The 19,182-nt window shown below is 31.3% G+C and overlaps 1 protein-coding gene across 1 annotated transcript in view; it reads right to left on the bottom strand.

Moving 5' to 3' along the window:
* The window catches only part of LOC130897264 (probable JmjC domain-containing histone demethylation protein 2C), a 318,396-nt gene that overhangs the window by 44,792 nt on the left and 254,422 nt on the right, over nt 1-19,182 (bottom strand). The window lies entirely within an intron of this gene.

Genomic DNA, 19,182 nt, shown 5'->3' with positions numbered 1-19,182 from the left:
TACAAAGAGATTGCGTTAAAAAATAAATATATTTTTTTCTAAAATTTCTGTGTTTTATTTGTTGTATCAGGTACTTCTGGGATCATCCTCGTAGTTTACACAAAATTAAACTTTTTGTCTGTTACCGCGAATTTTGTGGTTGATAATATTCATTTATGAATTATTTTTTGTCAAATTTTTTGAACACCTTGAGTTACTTTTATTTTCATTATTTAAGCGTATATACGAGACTAGTCTATTAAATAAGATTCTTAACGCATTTTCTCTTTGAAAAACTTCTTAGCAATGTAATACTTGTTTGGAAACTCTCCTTTATTTTTAGACATAATCGTCGTTTAGATCAAAGCATTTTTATATGCCGTGTACCTTCTTCTTCATGCCTGAGCCGTACAAATTTTTCTGTTTTTTATGTCTTTGAGACAGTAAAGCTAAACAAGTGAATTGGGTAAGAAAAAACTGGCCCTTAAGAAAAAATATGGAGCCCGGAAAGTAAAAAAATATAGTCCAGGGGGGACAGCTTTTGTTACATTTTCTAAAAATTCCTTAGTTCTTCAATGAAAAGATTTTTGATGGCCCACAAATCATAAAACTACGAAAGATACTCAATTTAGAAATTCTATAATTGAGTTAAAACTAAAAATCTCTGTCTTTCCCTTCAATTTTACATATTTTCCTTGCTGGCACAGCTGCTTTAAACTCTTTTTTTTCATTAATGTCTCAACAGTATTTACATACAGCAATATTTGAATTTCATATTTATCGCACTTTACACTCGATGTTTAAATTAAGACGTGAGAATTTTCACATATGAAAATTGACAATACTTATGAGACACCCTCTATACAGTTCATAATAAAAATACACTCTGTGTATGTCGAGAAATTCTTAATTGTATTCAATTTTATGTGGGCATTCAAATTGACTCTATTCTTAAAATCAAATATGGAAAACACAAATATTTTACTAATAAATTTACCATTGCAATCACTATTCTCCTAAATATCACACTGTATATTATTTTTTAACGCAAAAATATATTCATATGGCAACAATGCATCACCTGTTAAAATTTTTCCATTTATGAGATGTTCAGAGGTTTCAAACTAAACCTGTGTAAATATATGGGGTAGTATACATAGAAACTTGATACGTATTAAAATTCTAGAATAGCAAGAATGCTTACTAACTTCAATATGCTGAGAAGAATATAGCGAGTGGTAGTGATTAAATTAAATATTAGAATTGGCAACATCGGTTAGTTCTCTATCAAAAACACAGACTCTCCTGTGATGTCAAATTCCCCGAAAAGATATATCTGCCCCGATGATGGTTGGTTCGTATATATGCATACATACCCCGGGGTCATGCTTTTCTAGCGGATGTAATTATGGTGAACAGGATTCGGGTCAATCCAGTAGAGAGAGCGGTTACACAGAACCGGACTAACACATTAATTTAATCAATAACAAAATACTCAATTTAACCAAAAATTTTTCTTCAAGGTATCAAAATATTATTATTTAGTTTGTGCTGGTAATAAAATGTTAATGTTGATGGTTTATACCAAGGTTGTTTAAAAAGTTTTCGGTCAAACAAAGAAATAAGACATTTCATCCTATTACAGGTTTAAGTTGGAAATTTTTCAAACAAACCCAAAAAACCCACTATATTTTAGACTCCAAAGAGGTTAGAAAATTAAACGATTTAACACAAGTTTACAATACTCTAACTAGACGGTTTCATACATGAAAATCAACGTCCCAAGAGTACTCATTGGATAAGGAAATTTTCGTATTTCGAGGTTATGTTTTTAATGTCACCTAGTATTCCAATCGTATAAATCATTCCAGAATGACGTTGACAGTTCGACCTTCTTAGCCCGGTAGCAAATAATCTTAACAGAAAACTTATATTTATAAACATTGGCGAGTTTTTCATTTTTAAATTCTTATTCTTAGACAAATTAATTCAAAAATGTTATTTTGTAAATTGTACATCGCGTGTTAAGCGAGATAGCTTATCATTTTTCCGATTTCCTGCCGTTTTGACCAACAGAAGACAGCATTTAAATACATCGTCAGAGGTTAGAAATAATGCTTGTTTAAGAACTTTGAAACTGGGGTCTTTAAGTAGTGTAAACATTTTTTTTAACTTTCGGGAGACCGTTTGTATTCTAAATTGTAAATATGTTTGTTTAAAAGGTTAAATTAACTATTTCGTTATTTTTTATTGTACTCTCTGTTGTGTTTATTAATCTATGGGGAATGTTGTTTCTGTTTTGTAACTAAGTTAATTAGTCTATCATAAAACTGAAAAACATCAGCAGCATAACCTAGAAACTTTTCTAAATTAGATTAAGCCCTCACAAGAATATTCAATGCAAATTGAAAATTCAGTACAACTTCGAGGTTATGCTGTCGGCATCACCCGGTATCCCTATTTCAGAACATAACCTCAAAAAGCAGTTGTAGTGCAAACAAACGTCAACGCTATTGATTATCCACCAATTTTGTTTACTTTCGAGAGGGGTTTTAAACATAAAGAGAGTGGCATATAAGTTAAATTGTACCTTCGGACAAGAGAGAAAGAGCATCGGTTTACCAATCTATCTTCCTCTATGCGCCAATAAATTAAAAATTTGTTATTCTCCTATTTTGCCACTCTTACCACTTGAAATTTCAACGTCATTTCGATTCAATCCGAATGGAGTAAACAGAAATAGAGAGAAATATACGAATGTTCTGTCTCTCCCTGCCAGACGTTCATGCCCACTTGAACAAGCTCCCATACCTGGTTATCTCTATCTTTAATATTTTCTCTATGGTCTTTAGGCGTCTCTTTGTTTTCTACATTTATGAAGTTGTTTTAGATTATATTAGGTTAATTGTTTTGTTGGTATTTATTGTATTTCTTATTATGTTCATTTATCTATTTAAAGAGAATATTATGAATATATTGTAGCTTAGTTAACTAATCAATTAGAAGACTGAAAAATATAAAAAACATAACCTAGAAATATTTCAAAATTAATTGATTACTTTTGTTAGTTGGATCTTATTTTGTGAGTAAAAATAATCGAATAAAAATATATTTAACGATGTTGCCAAGTTTAACTAAATTTAGAAGATTGTGTGAAAATCGAAAAAATTGTGATATGTCAAAAAATGTATCGCAACGAAATGAAATAACTAATATAAACAACAGTAACACAACTAACAACCTGTATAATAAATTGACATTCCTCAAGAACGAAATTTCACATGATCGAAAAGCTATATTTGTTTCTTAGTAACGAAAATTTTTTTACTGGTAATACTGCCCCTAGTCCGGGTCTGCTGACTCAGACGAGCTGGTGGGCATAAAACCGGTTTGAAAGCTATTATTCAATAAAGGGCCGGTCCTAAAATAAATCGTTCTTTTCTGTATACATGTATACACGTCCCTTTTGAATCTTATTTGCTTTCTCCGTCTGTCGCAGACGAACCCATTTCACAGAAATAGTCCGGGTAATAAGGCTGAAACCGTTTACATTGAGTTTTATAAGATATTTCATAATAGCTATATAGTTGTGATGTAAAATACCGGGTATCTATTTTTTCGGGTAAATAACCAGAATATTCACTCAAAATGGGTATTTACAGTTTATGGGGTTATCTATCTATTTATATATCAATATAGTACAGTCAACAATGGTATTACCAGCAATTTTTTCTGACAACATCGATTAGTACGAAAATTTGGAATTTTGAGCTTGTCTTAAACATTTCAAAAACTAAATAACGCTTGAATGAATTAAATTAATATTAATTAGTACATATTAGAAATTAGAAAGTTATAATAATTTCAAATGTAAAATAACTACATAAACATGTTTCGGTTGCTAAATTGTCTTGATTTTAAATCTTGTTTCAAAATATGACTTGAGGATTTGCATTATATAAATCAATAGATTACAAACGACCTAAATATCAAATTTAAAATCTGTTATCATAATCTTCAATTAAATTATTCCCAGTTGCATTAGAATTTATAAAATAGAACTAGAAAAAAATTATTTTCATCATTTAAAACTTTCTTTTTGCTATGTATATGTACTATTTCTAAAAACTCTTTTCATTATATTTGATTACGTTTAAAAATTTTTGTTTCCGCAGTTCTATTATTTTGTGGTATTGATGACCTTTTAATCTATTTTCTAAATACTGAATTGTCTGCCCTATGTAAACGGCGACGCAATTATTAGCAGGTACTCGATTTTACGTTTTGTTCCTTAATTGATTATTGTATCTGTTAATGCTGTTCTTGAATATATTATTTATCATTTTTTCCGGATAATTATTTTGTTTTGAATAGCATTTAAATTCAAGATCTAATAGTTGGATATCTTTCTATCAATTAAAGAAAAAATAGTGATACAGTGTTGTCAAAATATAATTTTAGAGATAGATAGAGAGAATTGTTGCAAAAATATGTTAAAATTAGTGCAGTCTAAGCAATAAATAATTTATATTTCTTTTTATTTCATATTAAAAAAATGTAGAAATGTAGAAACTGAATCCAATATTTCCAATAAAAAAGATAAGTGCCTGTTTGTATTGTTTGCAGTATTTATAGTTTTATTTGCATGTAATAAATCATTTTATTTAGAACTATGTGGGGTTAAATGCAAAAAGTAATTCACACCTGTTGTTGGCCCTAGAGGAGTATTGGTTAAATTATCAAAGAAAAATAAAAAATGGCACAATTGGGGACAGTCATAAACCTTATTTTGTGTAATAAACTTGAGGTCTAACATCATTTTCAATGTCATGTACCCATACCAAGTTTAGGTTGATTTGGGTTGAAAAAAAAGGAAAATAAAAATATATATAACCATAAATCATCATGTCAAATGAATTTATCTATAAATAGATGAATATTACGACAAGAAAATTATTTTTTAATAAAAAAATAAATTTACAACAAATTGAGTCATTAATGGTATCTCTAAAAACTTCATCCGACAAAGCTGATGCCCCAAAATACCTAACCACAACCATCCACAAAAAACCGAATTTTCAAAGTAAAATATAGTCTTTTAAAATCAAAGGAAAACTTTAAAAAAAATCTAAACAGAACCACCCCAATTATGGTTGATATTTCATACATTTTGGATATTTGATTGGATGGCCTTGATATAGGATTTGTATCCTATATCAAGGGCTTGTGTAAGGATACTTTCTAGTTTATGTGTGCTGGCACGTGTATTATTGAATTGAGAACTGTTAGTTATTGTGGAATATTTTCTATCTTCGCCGATGTCTCCGGGAAACCGTTGTTCCAAAAACCTATTATTAACGTCTCAATCACTAAGAAAAGAGATATTACGATCATTTTTATTAAACCGGTCTGGTTTTAGACGACAAAATACCACAGTTGAACAAATTCATCGAATAAGCAACAGAATATCGCTATATTTGGAAAAATAGATACTTTTATCGATATTTACTAAGCTTTTGTCATGTACTTTGAGCTAATGTACAATTATAACTTCTCTATAATTATTTTCATATATTTCATTTTCCTCGTATAGGTAGGGTATAGAGACATTAGTTAATTCCTTAGTGTTTGCTCATTTACATTTTATGATGTATTATATATCTTTAAATAAAGTAAATATATAAAACTATCTTGAGAGTCATTTCAAGCCTTTATTGGGTAGTAATAGGGTATTTGACTAATTTCGAGTGATTTGAATAAAATATACATTTCAAATTTGATATGCTAAAATATTAAAATTGTTTTTTTATATTATTTTTACATTTATAAGCAAGTTGGTAAATTTTTAGTTTAAGCTTCCCGCTAAAACGCTCATTACCAATATGGCGAAGCACTGACGTCAGTGAATAGTGAGTTTGGTAATAGTTAACGGCTTTGTTTAGCTTTATAGCTGATTGATATACCGTCTGTTTATAATCACATGACAAAATGTTCAAATTTAATGTATTTATTTTATTAAAATTATTGTTTTCAACAAAAAATTAATATATTTAAAATATTAATAAGAATTAAAATGAATTTATTTTTTACTAACGTCTAATACCATATTCTATTAAAAAGAATAAGTACCACCATTAATCTTTTTGTGTATTTTTTTAACTTTTTTCAACAACTCGTACCATATTGTTATCGAAACGAAAATGTAATTACCAACTTCCTCAATCTATAAACATTAACTTTTGGTGGAATGTTCAGTTGATTTTCCAAACGATAAATTATAATTTTATACACGGAAGCAAATGACCTCTAACAAATGGCGTATTTATTACGAAATCAGATTAAATAGAACTCGCGTGAAGTCAGTGCTATATTAATCAATTTTCACTACACAGTCGCTTTAACCCGCCAATTCTCGAAGTTTCACCAGATTGCATGCAAAACCGCTAGAGAATTCAACATTCCAACTTTACCGAATCGATATTTTCGTTTCAATTAATTCGTAAATACCACGAAAATTCTCTTTTTTTATTATTTACAAACACGAACTTAATTCGTGCATACCATCATCAATTCTACAACCGCCATCTTGTTTTCTTTTAATTATAACAACGAGATTGCATGACGTTCCGCCGACATTCCATTGTTCGTAATCATTTCCCATCAGTGTTTATATTTATCATTTGATGGCGTTCTTAAATACTCGATGCTTCGTTATTCGCAATTAGATCCGCCACGGCCTACAACTGGGATTTGGATAAAAGCGCGCGCACCGGAAATGAGAAACTTTTATCGTCAGACGTCGATGCGACGGCGTATACATTTTTTCAAGGCCGACTCGGATGTGAAAAATGTTATTAAGGAGCACTTGTTTTCGATAACCAGGAACTCGTTTATTTCTACATTAATAATTCATGTAAATATTTGAAATTGACTGTTTTCTGATCGATAATGTAACAAGAATATTTTTGAAGGATATTTTAATGTAGTATGTTTATTGGATCTCTGGTCGGTTGTGATATCATTTCTCATACCTCACATGGAACGAAGTGAAGTTAATAAATGGCAGATGATTAACAACGTACACTACCTGTTAACCTCAAAATTTTGTTCATTAAGTATTTTTTTTATATTAATCCACAACCGTAATTTTATTTGAATGGAATACATTTTTACGAAAATTACAATTTAAATATTTTTTTTTCTAATTTAATTTCAATTGCGATCCCATTAGAAATCTCAATAAACATCAAATTCTGCTTTCAACTCTTTACCAATGTCAATAAATTAATTAAAAAGACTCAAGTCAATTCATAAGAATACAAAATTGTGAAAATTTTGACTAAAGAGGTGATAATGCTGATGAAATTAAAGAGGTGATAATGGTGATAAAATAGTTCAATTCTTTAATAAAATATACTTGTTTGTATATTATTGAATGTTATACTACGTTTCTTTTGACACTGTTTTATCTGTATTTAACATTTTTATTAATAATGATAACGATATTTTTAATATTAACTATATTAAAAGTATTATAAATTTGACCTCTGTATCTTTTCAAATGCTTACAAGTCTATAAATACGCGGTACACATTATCTACTCCATAACAAGTTTGTGTATTATTAGTTTCCTACTTTTCTTTTGATATCGTTTTATCAGTGTTTCAATAATTGTAATGATATTTTTAATATGAAGTATATTATAACCTATTTTGCAAATTTTGGCAACGTTGTATTGAATACCAGTGTGAAGCTTGTTTTTATTACTTGACCTTTTTATGTTTTTACATTTTTGTTTGTTCAGTTTTATTAGATTTTAAAAACAAACTTGTTATTTAGTTTTTATATACATTAAATTTTTATTTGTTCATATTATTTAAATTTTTTATGTCTTTAATTAATTATAGGTACCTTTAGTTTTATTTGTTTATTTAGTGAGTCTAGAAAATAATACACCTCCGTTTCAAGGACATAAAGGTATTTGGTACCTGTCCTTTTTTACCTGTACACCATCTGGTCCTTATTAATAAATCTCGAAAGTGTGCAGGTAATTTTTACTAACCACCTCACCTCATTCAATCTAATATATATCACTTTCTATAATTATATATTCAGTTTTAATCAAGTTCAGAGTGATGGCAAAATAAACTAAGTCTAACTACCTATTAGAAATAAAAGAAAATGTTTCGAAAAATACTGAACAAATCTATCGTATCGTTAGATTTGCAACTAGCAATTCCACGATCCGTTCTCTTTCAAAACCGACGAAATATTTTCATGACTAAATCTTCAACCAAATGCACTGCAGAATTATTATTACATCGTCACGCAATACCTTTCAACCGAAAGAGGTCAGTGACTGCATACAATCGAGCTGGCGTTGTCTGCTTGGTGTCGCCCTCGAGTGGCGTTATCTGTAATTTCGATTCTAGGTGCTCCGCTTCACAGTTTAATTTCGACCGTCAGGCATGGTTGAACAAACAAACGACGCTTACACATTTATCCGATTTCCATTTTTGATAATCTAATTACCATTATTGGTATAAAAGTTAGAAAGCAATTTTTTTTCCATTTATAATAAAGACCATTTATTATAAATGGATTATTAGAAACCTTTTTCCTAAATACATTATGTATTTGATAGTGAATTCCTCACACAATAAAGGTTTCAGTATGTCTTTTGTCCTTTGTTACTAAAATATATATTTTAATACATACCTGAAAATTCGGAAGAAAAAAATGAAGAACCTCTCCATTGGGGGTGTATTCATTCTCTATGTCCCTTACAGTACCTGAATGAGTAGGTACAAACCCTATTTTGTGATATTTCATTTTTAACAAGAGTATTTGAAATATTTACATATATACCTATTACTGTACACAGGTATATAGTTAACTATTAATTTAGAAATAATTTTTGTAAATTAATAATCATAGTGATATTTTTTTTATATTTCAATATGGATACAATTTTAATTAAATACTTTCTCTTTACTAAATATAATTCCGGAAATGTTCGCCATGTAAAAACTCCCTATAACGTAATTTAAGTGTCCTCCATTATCCGATTCAATGAAAGGACGCGAAGACGATGCACAGAGAAAAACGAAATGGAAAACGAACAATGGATGCAGTCGAACCCCTTACACTCCACAAAGCAGTAATCTAATTTGACGTTAATAGCGTAATCCTCATGTAGCAAGATGAAACCCTGGCATATGGCAGTGAAATCAGAATTCAAACTGCACTTTCACAACATATAAAAATAATCCAACAGAAAAGGCACTAATAAAAAACACTATAATCTTCTTTTCAGGCTCGAACTACACTTACCAAAAAATAAAACACTTTTCCACTAATTTAAAACACAGCACAAAGTTTTCATGTAGCATTCTAATATATTAGAGTAAATGTCCTTGAAAAGAGTTAACTGTGTGGCGTCCATCCACTATAAACTCTCACAAAAGACTAAATTTGATCGGGGAAACAGCAACCGAACGATCCTCGACGATGGATTCCGAAGCTCGCGAACGAAATACGGTGGAAAGCGAGGAGCAACAAGTTGACTGATTATTTTTCATAGAGTGGATAGGTACGGTATATTTAACTTTAAATAATAATCTTGTTTTGTAGAAGAACGAGTTTCGATCCCGCTTTTTTGAGGAATTCTAAATTGATCGCAAAAAAACTGTTCACCGTTCTCAGCTGCGGTCGCCGAGAACGTGACTGGAACAAGATATATTACAAGATGGCGCGAGGAAGCAGACGGACATCTTTCGAAACTAATTAACTATTGTTCAGCGCGTTGTACGTTAATCACATTGATAACTTTTGAACAATAAAACACTTATTTTAACTAGCAATTAAAACGAGTTATCGACGTAAATCAGTATTATGAGCGAATCGTAAATTTCTATTCGACCTTGAAACGTCCTAATGATCGAATGATTTTGTACGGTTGTATCAAAAACGTTTATTGTTACATACATAATTCATTTCGATTGGAGATGATTCATTATTTTGTAATTAGTATAATTATGGATGATAATACGATAATACTGTTACTATTCACGAAATATATTTTTAGTTTTATCTTAAATTTATATTCCAATGGAAATAAACGTCTAAATAACGAAAATTCTAAAAATATGCATAGTATTAACTACACCACACACTTTAAATTTACACACAATGGAATCAAACTTGGCCGACGTCCAATTGTTGGTGTCAAATGCTTAATTTTGTGGGTCATTCCATTCTATAAGTTTGCCAAATGCACTTTATTCAAAGAACATACTTGCGGACGTTATTCTACACTGAGAAAAAACTGCCTTTTCAAGTGCCTGAATACAAAAATAGTATCCTGTCTAAATATTTACCGCAAAGACCGTTTTTCTCTATTATATCTTATAGTGACTATTGAGTAGACTAAATAAGACTACATACCTATTATGTAATTGAAGATAATACTGCACCTGTTTCTTGTAGCTATACAAAGTAAAAAAAATATACCATTTTACTGTTATAATATTGCTTTATGGTGGGATAAATCGTGACTTCTAAACCACAGAGTTGCTACTTTTTTTGTGCCATATTTCTATAGTATCATTTATTGGGAAAGTCCACGTTTACAGGGGGGAGATGATAAGCAGCACGTGTTCGAATTCATTTTATCTCATACGTTATGTTACATTTGTCAAATGACATAAGAAACAGGATATGTAATAAAAAAACCAAATCCTGACGTGTCAACAACAGTGTTGCCATTTCTTTAGAGCCATATTCTATCATTTCTAATTTCACTTATCAGGAAATATATATTTGACGTTTACAAGAGAGAGGATATATAGTAAATGTTCGAATTTAATAACTGTCGGTCTGATTCACTTCTGTTACTAATCCAACGTCACTGTAATGTGCTCTGACGCCAAACATCATCTGTTCTATGTCAGATGTCATCTGTTATGTGACAGTTGACACAAAATAAAGAACAAATATTATATGACGCGAAATACTAGACTTTATACAGAAAATTCGTTTCATGATACTAGTGACAGACGATATTGCTTGACAATGCACTTTTCAGATCAATCCAAGTTTATTGCAAACGTCATTAATGATCTTTTCTCATCTGTCTCGCGACAGATGACACAGAACATGACATTCTATACAGAAAATGTCATATATAACGCAAACCAAGAGACAGAAGATATTACTTGGAATTACACATTGTAGATCAAGCCAGTCATTACAAACGTCATTTGTTATATGTCCAAATCTGTCACGTGACAGATGACACAGAAAATTTAATATGACCAAGGTTATTACAAAACTCATGTATAATTTGTTCTATGTTCTATGCATCTGTTACCTGACAGTTGACACAGAACAAGTGACATACGATGCATAAACTGTGATATATGCATATATGTAATACTCCTCATATGTGGAAAGTGTTCCGATCAAGTGAAACAAATAGTGTATCGTGTTCTCTCCTCTGAGCGCTTCAGTTAATTATTATTTTCCCACTACTGATATTTTATAAAATTTTCAAGCACGCGCAGTATAGATAAAATGTCTCCAACGAGAGAGAAAATGAATACTGTCGGCACCGTAACGTAGAGACGTTTTTTCCCATAAGAACTTTCCATATAGGAGTATTACATATATGGATAAATGACACAGAACCAATTTCAGATGGTGTTTCTTGTAGTCGCATATTTTTTTATTAATCCAAGGTCATTGAAAACGTTATGTATGATTTGTTCTATGTCATATGTCTTTATTACGTGACAAATGACACAGAACATATCACATACGATTCAGAAAATGCGATATGAAATTATATTAATTGAAATTGCACTTTGGTATTAATCCAAAGTGATTAAAAACGACATGTATGATCTGTTCTATGTCATTTATCATTTGTTACGTGATAAATGACACAAAACATGTGACATACGATCCAGTAAATGTGAAATATGACCTAGAACAGACGATAGATGATATAGCTTCATAGTGGAAATAAAAATTGACATATAGCTTGTGATATGAACCACAGAACATTTGGTACGTGACAGATCACACAAAATATGTGAAGACAGATGACACAAACACACAAGTTGACACAAAACCCGTGAAAGACGTCACATGATGCGCGGTGAAAGAAAGATGGAACATAATACGATAAATTTTAAGAAGTACAATATACAAGATCAAACTTGGTTACGGCAACACTGCGTCACTTTATTTCACTATCGTTTTTCATTTGTACTAAATTAAAGTTCTGACATAATGATAAGCCCTGTATAAAAATTTATAATGGAAGGCAACCGTTTTGTTGAATGAAATTTGAGAAATTCCATCGTTGTAAACAAAACAATTTTAATTTGTTTTTTCAGTGTAGCCTCCAGCTAGTATAAATACTCATTTAATTTTAGAAATGTCTCTACATTAAACTGACATATTTATTAAATTTTTGGCGAGGCTGATAAAGAGAAAACTCGTAGCGAAACAAAAGAAAAAAAATGTGTTATGTAATCTTCCGTTTTATTTTAGAAATGATTTAAGATATTTCTGAGAAATGAAAAGAAGTTGGCGGGGTCTCTTTAGCGAACTGATCTTCCAATTTGATTTAAGTAATGGTTAAAATCGACTGAATTATATTTATAAATATGTATTCTAATAATTTAATACGTATTGACGTTATTTGTGCTCGTATAAACTTTGCTATTTATATAGATTGTCTCAAAATTGATTTCCAGTTCTTTGGATAGTTTTGATTCCAGAGAAATTGCTGATGACTACTGATTTCCAATCTTTTTGATTCACAAAAATGTTTTCTGCTTTCTACAGAGAGATAATCGTTTCAAAATGGCCCAAAGTTCTATTCTTCACTCATTTTTGGTCTACAAGTTGTGAAAAATACTAATTTCCAATTATTTTCTTTTCAAAATTCATATAAATGCTCAAAAATACCGCTTTCTATTCGTTATTATTTTCCAAATGGCCCAAAATACCTTTTTGCACTTTTGGTCTCGAAATGTCCAAAAATACTTATTTTTAATTAATATCTATTTCAAAATTCATATAAATGCCTAATGCTTTCTATTCAATTTTGATTTTAAAACATTCCAAAATATTGCTTTTCATTCATAGTAGTCAAAATACCCAAAAATACAATTTTTCACTAATCTTTGATCTCAAATGACCTAAAATCCTGCTTTTCACTTGCCATAAATTTGAAAATGTCTCAAAATACTAATTTTTTATTTATAGTCTCGAAATAATAATTTCAAATTATGTTTTATTTCAAAATTCATATAAATATAACAAACTTCTCGATATATCCAGAAAAAATATTAAATTGGTTAGGTTAGGATATTTTGACAAGTCACTGCTTCGTTAAATTCCACCTTGAAACGATTGACTTGCCCAAGGCTTAGGTTCCTCGCCGCATTTTTGAGGTAGAACAAAATATCTTTTTAAGTATAGGTGGATGGGAAGCGAAAATGAGTCCCCAAATAACCTACAGGTACACAGTACGGTGTCGGCGGTCGTACAGGAACAAAAACCTGCATAGGTCTGTTCCCACAGACGTTCTTACGCAAGTAGTCCTGTCCGGCGAACCGTAACGTGTAAGACAACCATAACGAACGTCAATTTACGAAACTATGTCAGAATTAGCGATCGATAAATTCATTGTGTCTAATCAAAAATGTATAAATTTTCAACGGAAGTTCATAAAAGTTGGTAAAATATAGAGATAACTCAATCTTATCATTAAGTAAATAAAATGAAGTGGTCGGGTTGAAAAAAAATTACGTATTCCTTATCATACTATATTTTACACTTAGACCTACTTCATTATTTTTATCGGACGAGATAACGCTAAATATTTGTTATTACTGTGTGAGTAATACGTACGATAAAAAAAATTAAACAAACAATTGGTCGTTAATCTTCATAAGGCAGTTACACAAATGTATCAATTTATACCATTATCTCCAATAGAAAGTTCAAGTGTTGTATTTATCCCTAAACTTTTCATTGAAATAACATATTTCTCGTAGAGGTTATCTAAAGGTCGAGTCGATATAATTGCATAAAATAGTCAAGAAGCTAGTTAAACACGAGACATTTCACAAATGGATTTTTGCAGGAATTTTCTATTTTTTTGAGAGTAGGAGGAAACATTCGAGATCTTTGATGTTTCCAACCCTTGACTGAAAAGTTTAAATTGATAATCTCCATGCGTATCTGAGATTTAACCATATTCGGCCCGTAATGAATTGAGAAAAATGTTAATAAACAGATAAACAAAAAAATCAAAATGTAGAAGATTGTTGCAGAAAATAGTATAAAAATTTCCAGCACTGGACACGATTCTAATGTTCGGATTCTAATCCAGAACGTGATTCAAATCACGATTTCTGAACATCTATCAATTTTTGGAGGAAATTTCAAATTTAAAACCGTAAATCTCAGTAACCAATCTATGACGCTGCTCATTTTAATAGTACATAGACTTTCCCGGGAATAAATAATTTTTAAAGTTCGAAAAATCATAGACAAATGAAACTGGTCTGCCAGGGTAGGAAGGTTCCTATCATATGACTACGAATTGATTAACTCAATCAACAATGATCGTGATTTTGGTTAGTTTCCGAACATTCAGATCATGATCGAATTAACCAGATCATAGTTTCCGAAAAGTCCTAAAGTGAGTGAAACGATTGTCTTTTAATGGAATATTTAGGGGATACAGTGAAAATGTACATGATTTTTAAATTGGAACTACTGCTAGTACAAATGGGTTTGAAGGTAGAATACATTTGATATTCATGGGAGATTTGGAGTTGTCAACGTAACTGTCTGAAATTCTTGGTTTCCTTACTAAAAGGATGGAACTTACTTGCCAAAACAAAAAGAAAATTAGAACTTTTAGAAAAAGAAATACCACGTTTCCCACATTTCACATTAAGAAAAATTCGTTATTTAGACATGCTGATATTGATGGGTTAATGCGAGATCTCTGAGCTATATGGGGGATAGGGCATAACAGACCACCCACTCCTCCCGTTTTATGAGCGATCTGGAGTCGAGTGTTGACGTGAGAAATCACTGCTCCCTCCGTCAGTCGTCTTCTACGGCGATTATGGATTGCTCGTTAGAGTTTGGTCAATATTTTAAAATATCTGTGAAGTTATTATCATCCCAGGCTGCATGAAATCGATGAAGAGTTCCGATTCCACAATACAGTTGTTTTGTTATATTGTAGAAAAAACTTGCTCCTTGTGTCAGTCAGTTAGAATCTAGGGGAACACAACGAACACCCACTTTGAGATGAGCCAACGGTTATGTTAAAGTTCTTTCAATTGTGCGATGGAAAGCTTCAGGAATACGATCAATAACTTAACGGACAGTGACCATCCGATCTTTGAGCAACTCGCAGTTGATATTATCTGAAATCGGCGGTCTTCCACTTCGGTCTTAATCGTGAATATCCGTGCGAACATTAGTAAAAACCTTGCACAAACTATGAGCAGTAACTTTCTGAATGGAGAGTTCGGGTAACTGCTTGAACCTTGCTCTTGGAAAGAGCGTCGATCAACACTTCAATTTTTGACGGCTGCCAAGCGAACACAGTGCTACGTAACAAATCGTAGTTTGACGGCACTACCACCTATCACCTCGAGGCTGTAGCTCATTGGAAACGTTACATTTAGTATGTTATTACTTAACGATAATTTAAAACAATCTAAATCAATGGCCTATTCAGTGACAAACCTGGTACTTAGGGCACGTTTATCGCTATTAGTACTAACGCACAAACACAAAGAATCCTCTCCCGAATCAAAACGATCGTCAGATAAACGCGTTGATGTCAACGATGCCTCCAAATTTTTTAATATAACGAAATGTTTGCCGTATAGAGATGCCTTTGGTTGTAGTGTGCTAGAAAGACGTGCCTTGGTAGCTTGCACTTCTTCAAAAAAAGGAGTCTCGATAAATTGACGTTTCTAGCGTCTGCAGGCGAACTCAGTGTTCATGGGCCACGTCTGCCTATCGAGTAGGTCTTGCAAATACTGCTCTAGGTGGTATTATGTTCTGAAAAACATCTGTCGTGATAGTATCGGTACAATTAGTACCTTTCCTCTATGCTCTAAGCTGTCCAAGTTTCTGGTCAACTCTGGAAGCTGCCTTAGTTAATTCAGTCACGTGATGCTGGTGATATTTTATGTCCAGATAGGACCAAATCCTGAACTGCATCTTCTTTGCAAGAAGGGCAGGGTCTTTGCTGCATTAAACTCAATTAAATAGCTTCCACCTCATACCAGAATGTTGTGTAATTTGTTGTTATTTTGCTATCGACCTTGTAACAGCAAATATTTTTTTTTCTATCGATGTTATAGACCAAAAGTAAATCTATATCCGATGCAATAGCCGACAAGCACCTGGAGAGGTGGTAGTACAAAGATGTATCGAGAAACTTCAAAAGCTGACGATAAAAAACTATGACATTCTTTTAAAGGTCTTTTGAGCCCAAAATATGACTTACTATTACTTGATGCCCTTAATAGTCTTATGCAGTGTACCAAATTAGGTATTTCGAAGTTCAATCCTTGCAATAAAAATTTTTTTCCGAAATTTTTGGCTTTCGTTACCTGTATTATGTATTTTTTTAATTCGCTGGGAGGGGTCACCACGTAACCCAGCTTCCAATGATGTAATCATGAAATTGTGTTTGTCTATGTGTGTTAGCTCTGATACCTCTGCTTGATATCGAGAAGTTACTATAATTTGAAAGAGTTTTCAGGGATGCAACTTGGCATAGAGATAAATTATAAAATTGTACTTGTTTTAGCTCCCTGACTATGGTTAACAAAGTGATTATAAACTCTACACATGCAACATGGAATAATGTGTTGTTTTCAATAATATTTTCATTAGACACAATTAGGATGATATGTAATGACCTTTGGTTATCATAATGAGGTTGCCTGTTAGTAAAATTTCCGCAGTTACTTACAAAGAACGTGGATTTATTTATGATATTTATATAAAACTATAATTATCAAATTGAGGTAATTAAAATCGTTTATATAAGCGAAAAAGCAAATTTCATATACTCCTTGCATTTTGCTTTATACAGGGTTAATTGAAAATATAGAAACATATTAAAGACAAAAGGAAAAATAGTTTTTGGGTGATCAGCCTCATTATAGTTGTTAGGATCTCATCCCTAAGTTAGAATAATTCACACCATCAAATGATACACCAAGTTTTACAGATGCACTCACACTACCGGTCAAAAATTTTTTCTCACCCTATAATACGCGTGATACAGAATAAATAAAAACAACACGATCGATCTCGATATTTACATTTCAAAGAACATTTATAGATAAGAATATAGTAATGATAAAACTAGAATCTGCGATTATTACTTATTTAAATTTTTGATTCATCGATGTAACCCTCTTTCCCTTTTACAATTTCGACAAATTATCGTCTTCCATTCGGTTACTTTTACCAGATCTCCAGTCGCCCTTCCTCCAAAACATTCCCAAACCATTATCGAGCATAAACACCGAAGAAACGAGTCACAGTTAAAGAATAATAGACAAATCAGACGGTACTTCCAAGTTTCAACTTGTCGCATTCACCGAAGGAATATAAACATGCGCTTGTATAAATAAACACCGATCCTACCTTCGTTTGACAATATGAAAGAGGAATTTGTGTAGTGTCTTTAAATTTAAACAATGGATATTGGGGCGAACAAATATTTTTGACCTGTAGTGTATACTACAAAAGAACATGTGCTCATACGTCGCTTTTATCAATTAAAAACATTTCTTAATCTTATGTTGATTACCACGACAGTAAAACTAAAATTCTTTGTTCTTTTTTCGTTTATTAACTATTTCTTGATAGAATACTTGATTCATGTGGAACCTGCTTGGCCAACTTGGTCATGGGAGCTTTTTTGGTCTTGAATCATTTAGTAATAGTTAGGAAGTCAAAAAAATTGAACCTTAATCAGTGGTTAGACAAAGGACGAGTAGCAGAACCCGTCACAAAGAGCTGTGGATTCCAGCGAAAAGACTTGTCGTGTGTCTGGTGGAGTTAGAAAGATCTAGTGTAGTTCTAATTTATCCCAGATGGTTGAGCTATCAATATGAAGATATATAATGGACAGCTGATGCGAATGTATGAGGTTCTATCGGAGAAATATCCATCTTTAGTTAACCTAAAGCAACAAGACAATGCTAAACCACATACTTCAAAAGTTATGCAGAATATTATCGAAGAACTGGGAGGTATTGAACTCGTACTATATCCATCATTTAGTCCGGACCTTGAACTGTCAGATTATTATTTATTGAGATCAATGGCAAAATTCTTGCTTGATGAACGTTGCGTTACAACCATAGAATACGATGGGCTGTATTTCGAATATTAAGACTTTCTTTTCGTATGTTTCTTCAATAAACAAAGTAAATATTGGAAACTGACATTATTCATGATACTTTCGTGTTTATCATATTAGGATCTAATGAAAATTCAGGTCGGAAGTGATCAATAGTGATAGTGATAGCAACATTGGATTGAAATATTACTAGTAGAAATTATTTTCGAATAATGCAAAATTGTAAACATATTCCCATATTCGGAATGAATCGCTTATACAAAAATATTGATAATCATAATAAATAATGATATTTTCGGCTTCTTATTTTATTCTATAGTTAAAAATATCCATTATCTTAACCAAACTTTTTGTAACCGTTAATTTTTTCATTTCCTAAATACAGTTATCAGAGGAATAGCTATGACATTATCTTTAAACCTAATATAAATAGATTGACAGGATATAGAACCAGAATTTATTTATTTATATCGTTCTTTTAATAAGAATGATAAAATTGTGATTGAATTACAAGTATATAACTAGTTATACAGTATCTGCAAAATAGTAATAAAGCCTATTGCAAAACTTAATTCGGTCATTTTAAATATTATTACAGAATAATCTAAATATTTTTTAAAATTTTCAGTCGGCCTTTTATAACCTTATGGTTACGCGTAATAAAAGAAATAGGTTTGGACAGGCCAAAAGCCTTGTGTATTGAAGCATAGTATAGCCGTTTCATAGAATTTTTTCAATAAGTACTCATTTGAGACGGAGTTAACTTG

This window comes from Diorhabda carinulata, chromosome 8 (genome assembly GCF_026250575.1).
Source record: "Diorhabda carinulata isolate Delta chromosome 8, icDioCari1.1, whole genome shotgun sequence".
Lineage (NCBI taxonomy): Eukaryota > Metazoa > Arthropoda > Insecta > Coleoptera > Chrysomelidae > Diorhabda > Diorhabda carinulata.
The sequence above is the reverse complement of the archived record's forward strand: the minus strand, read 5'-3'. Positions and strand labels throughout refer to the sequence as shown.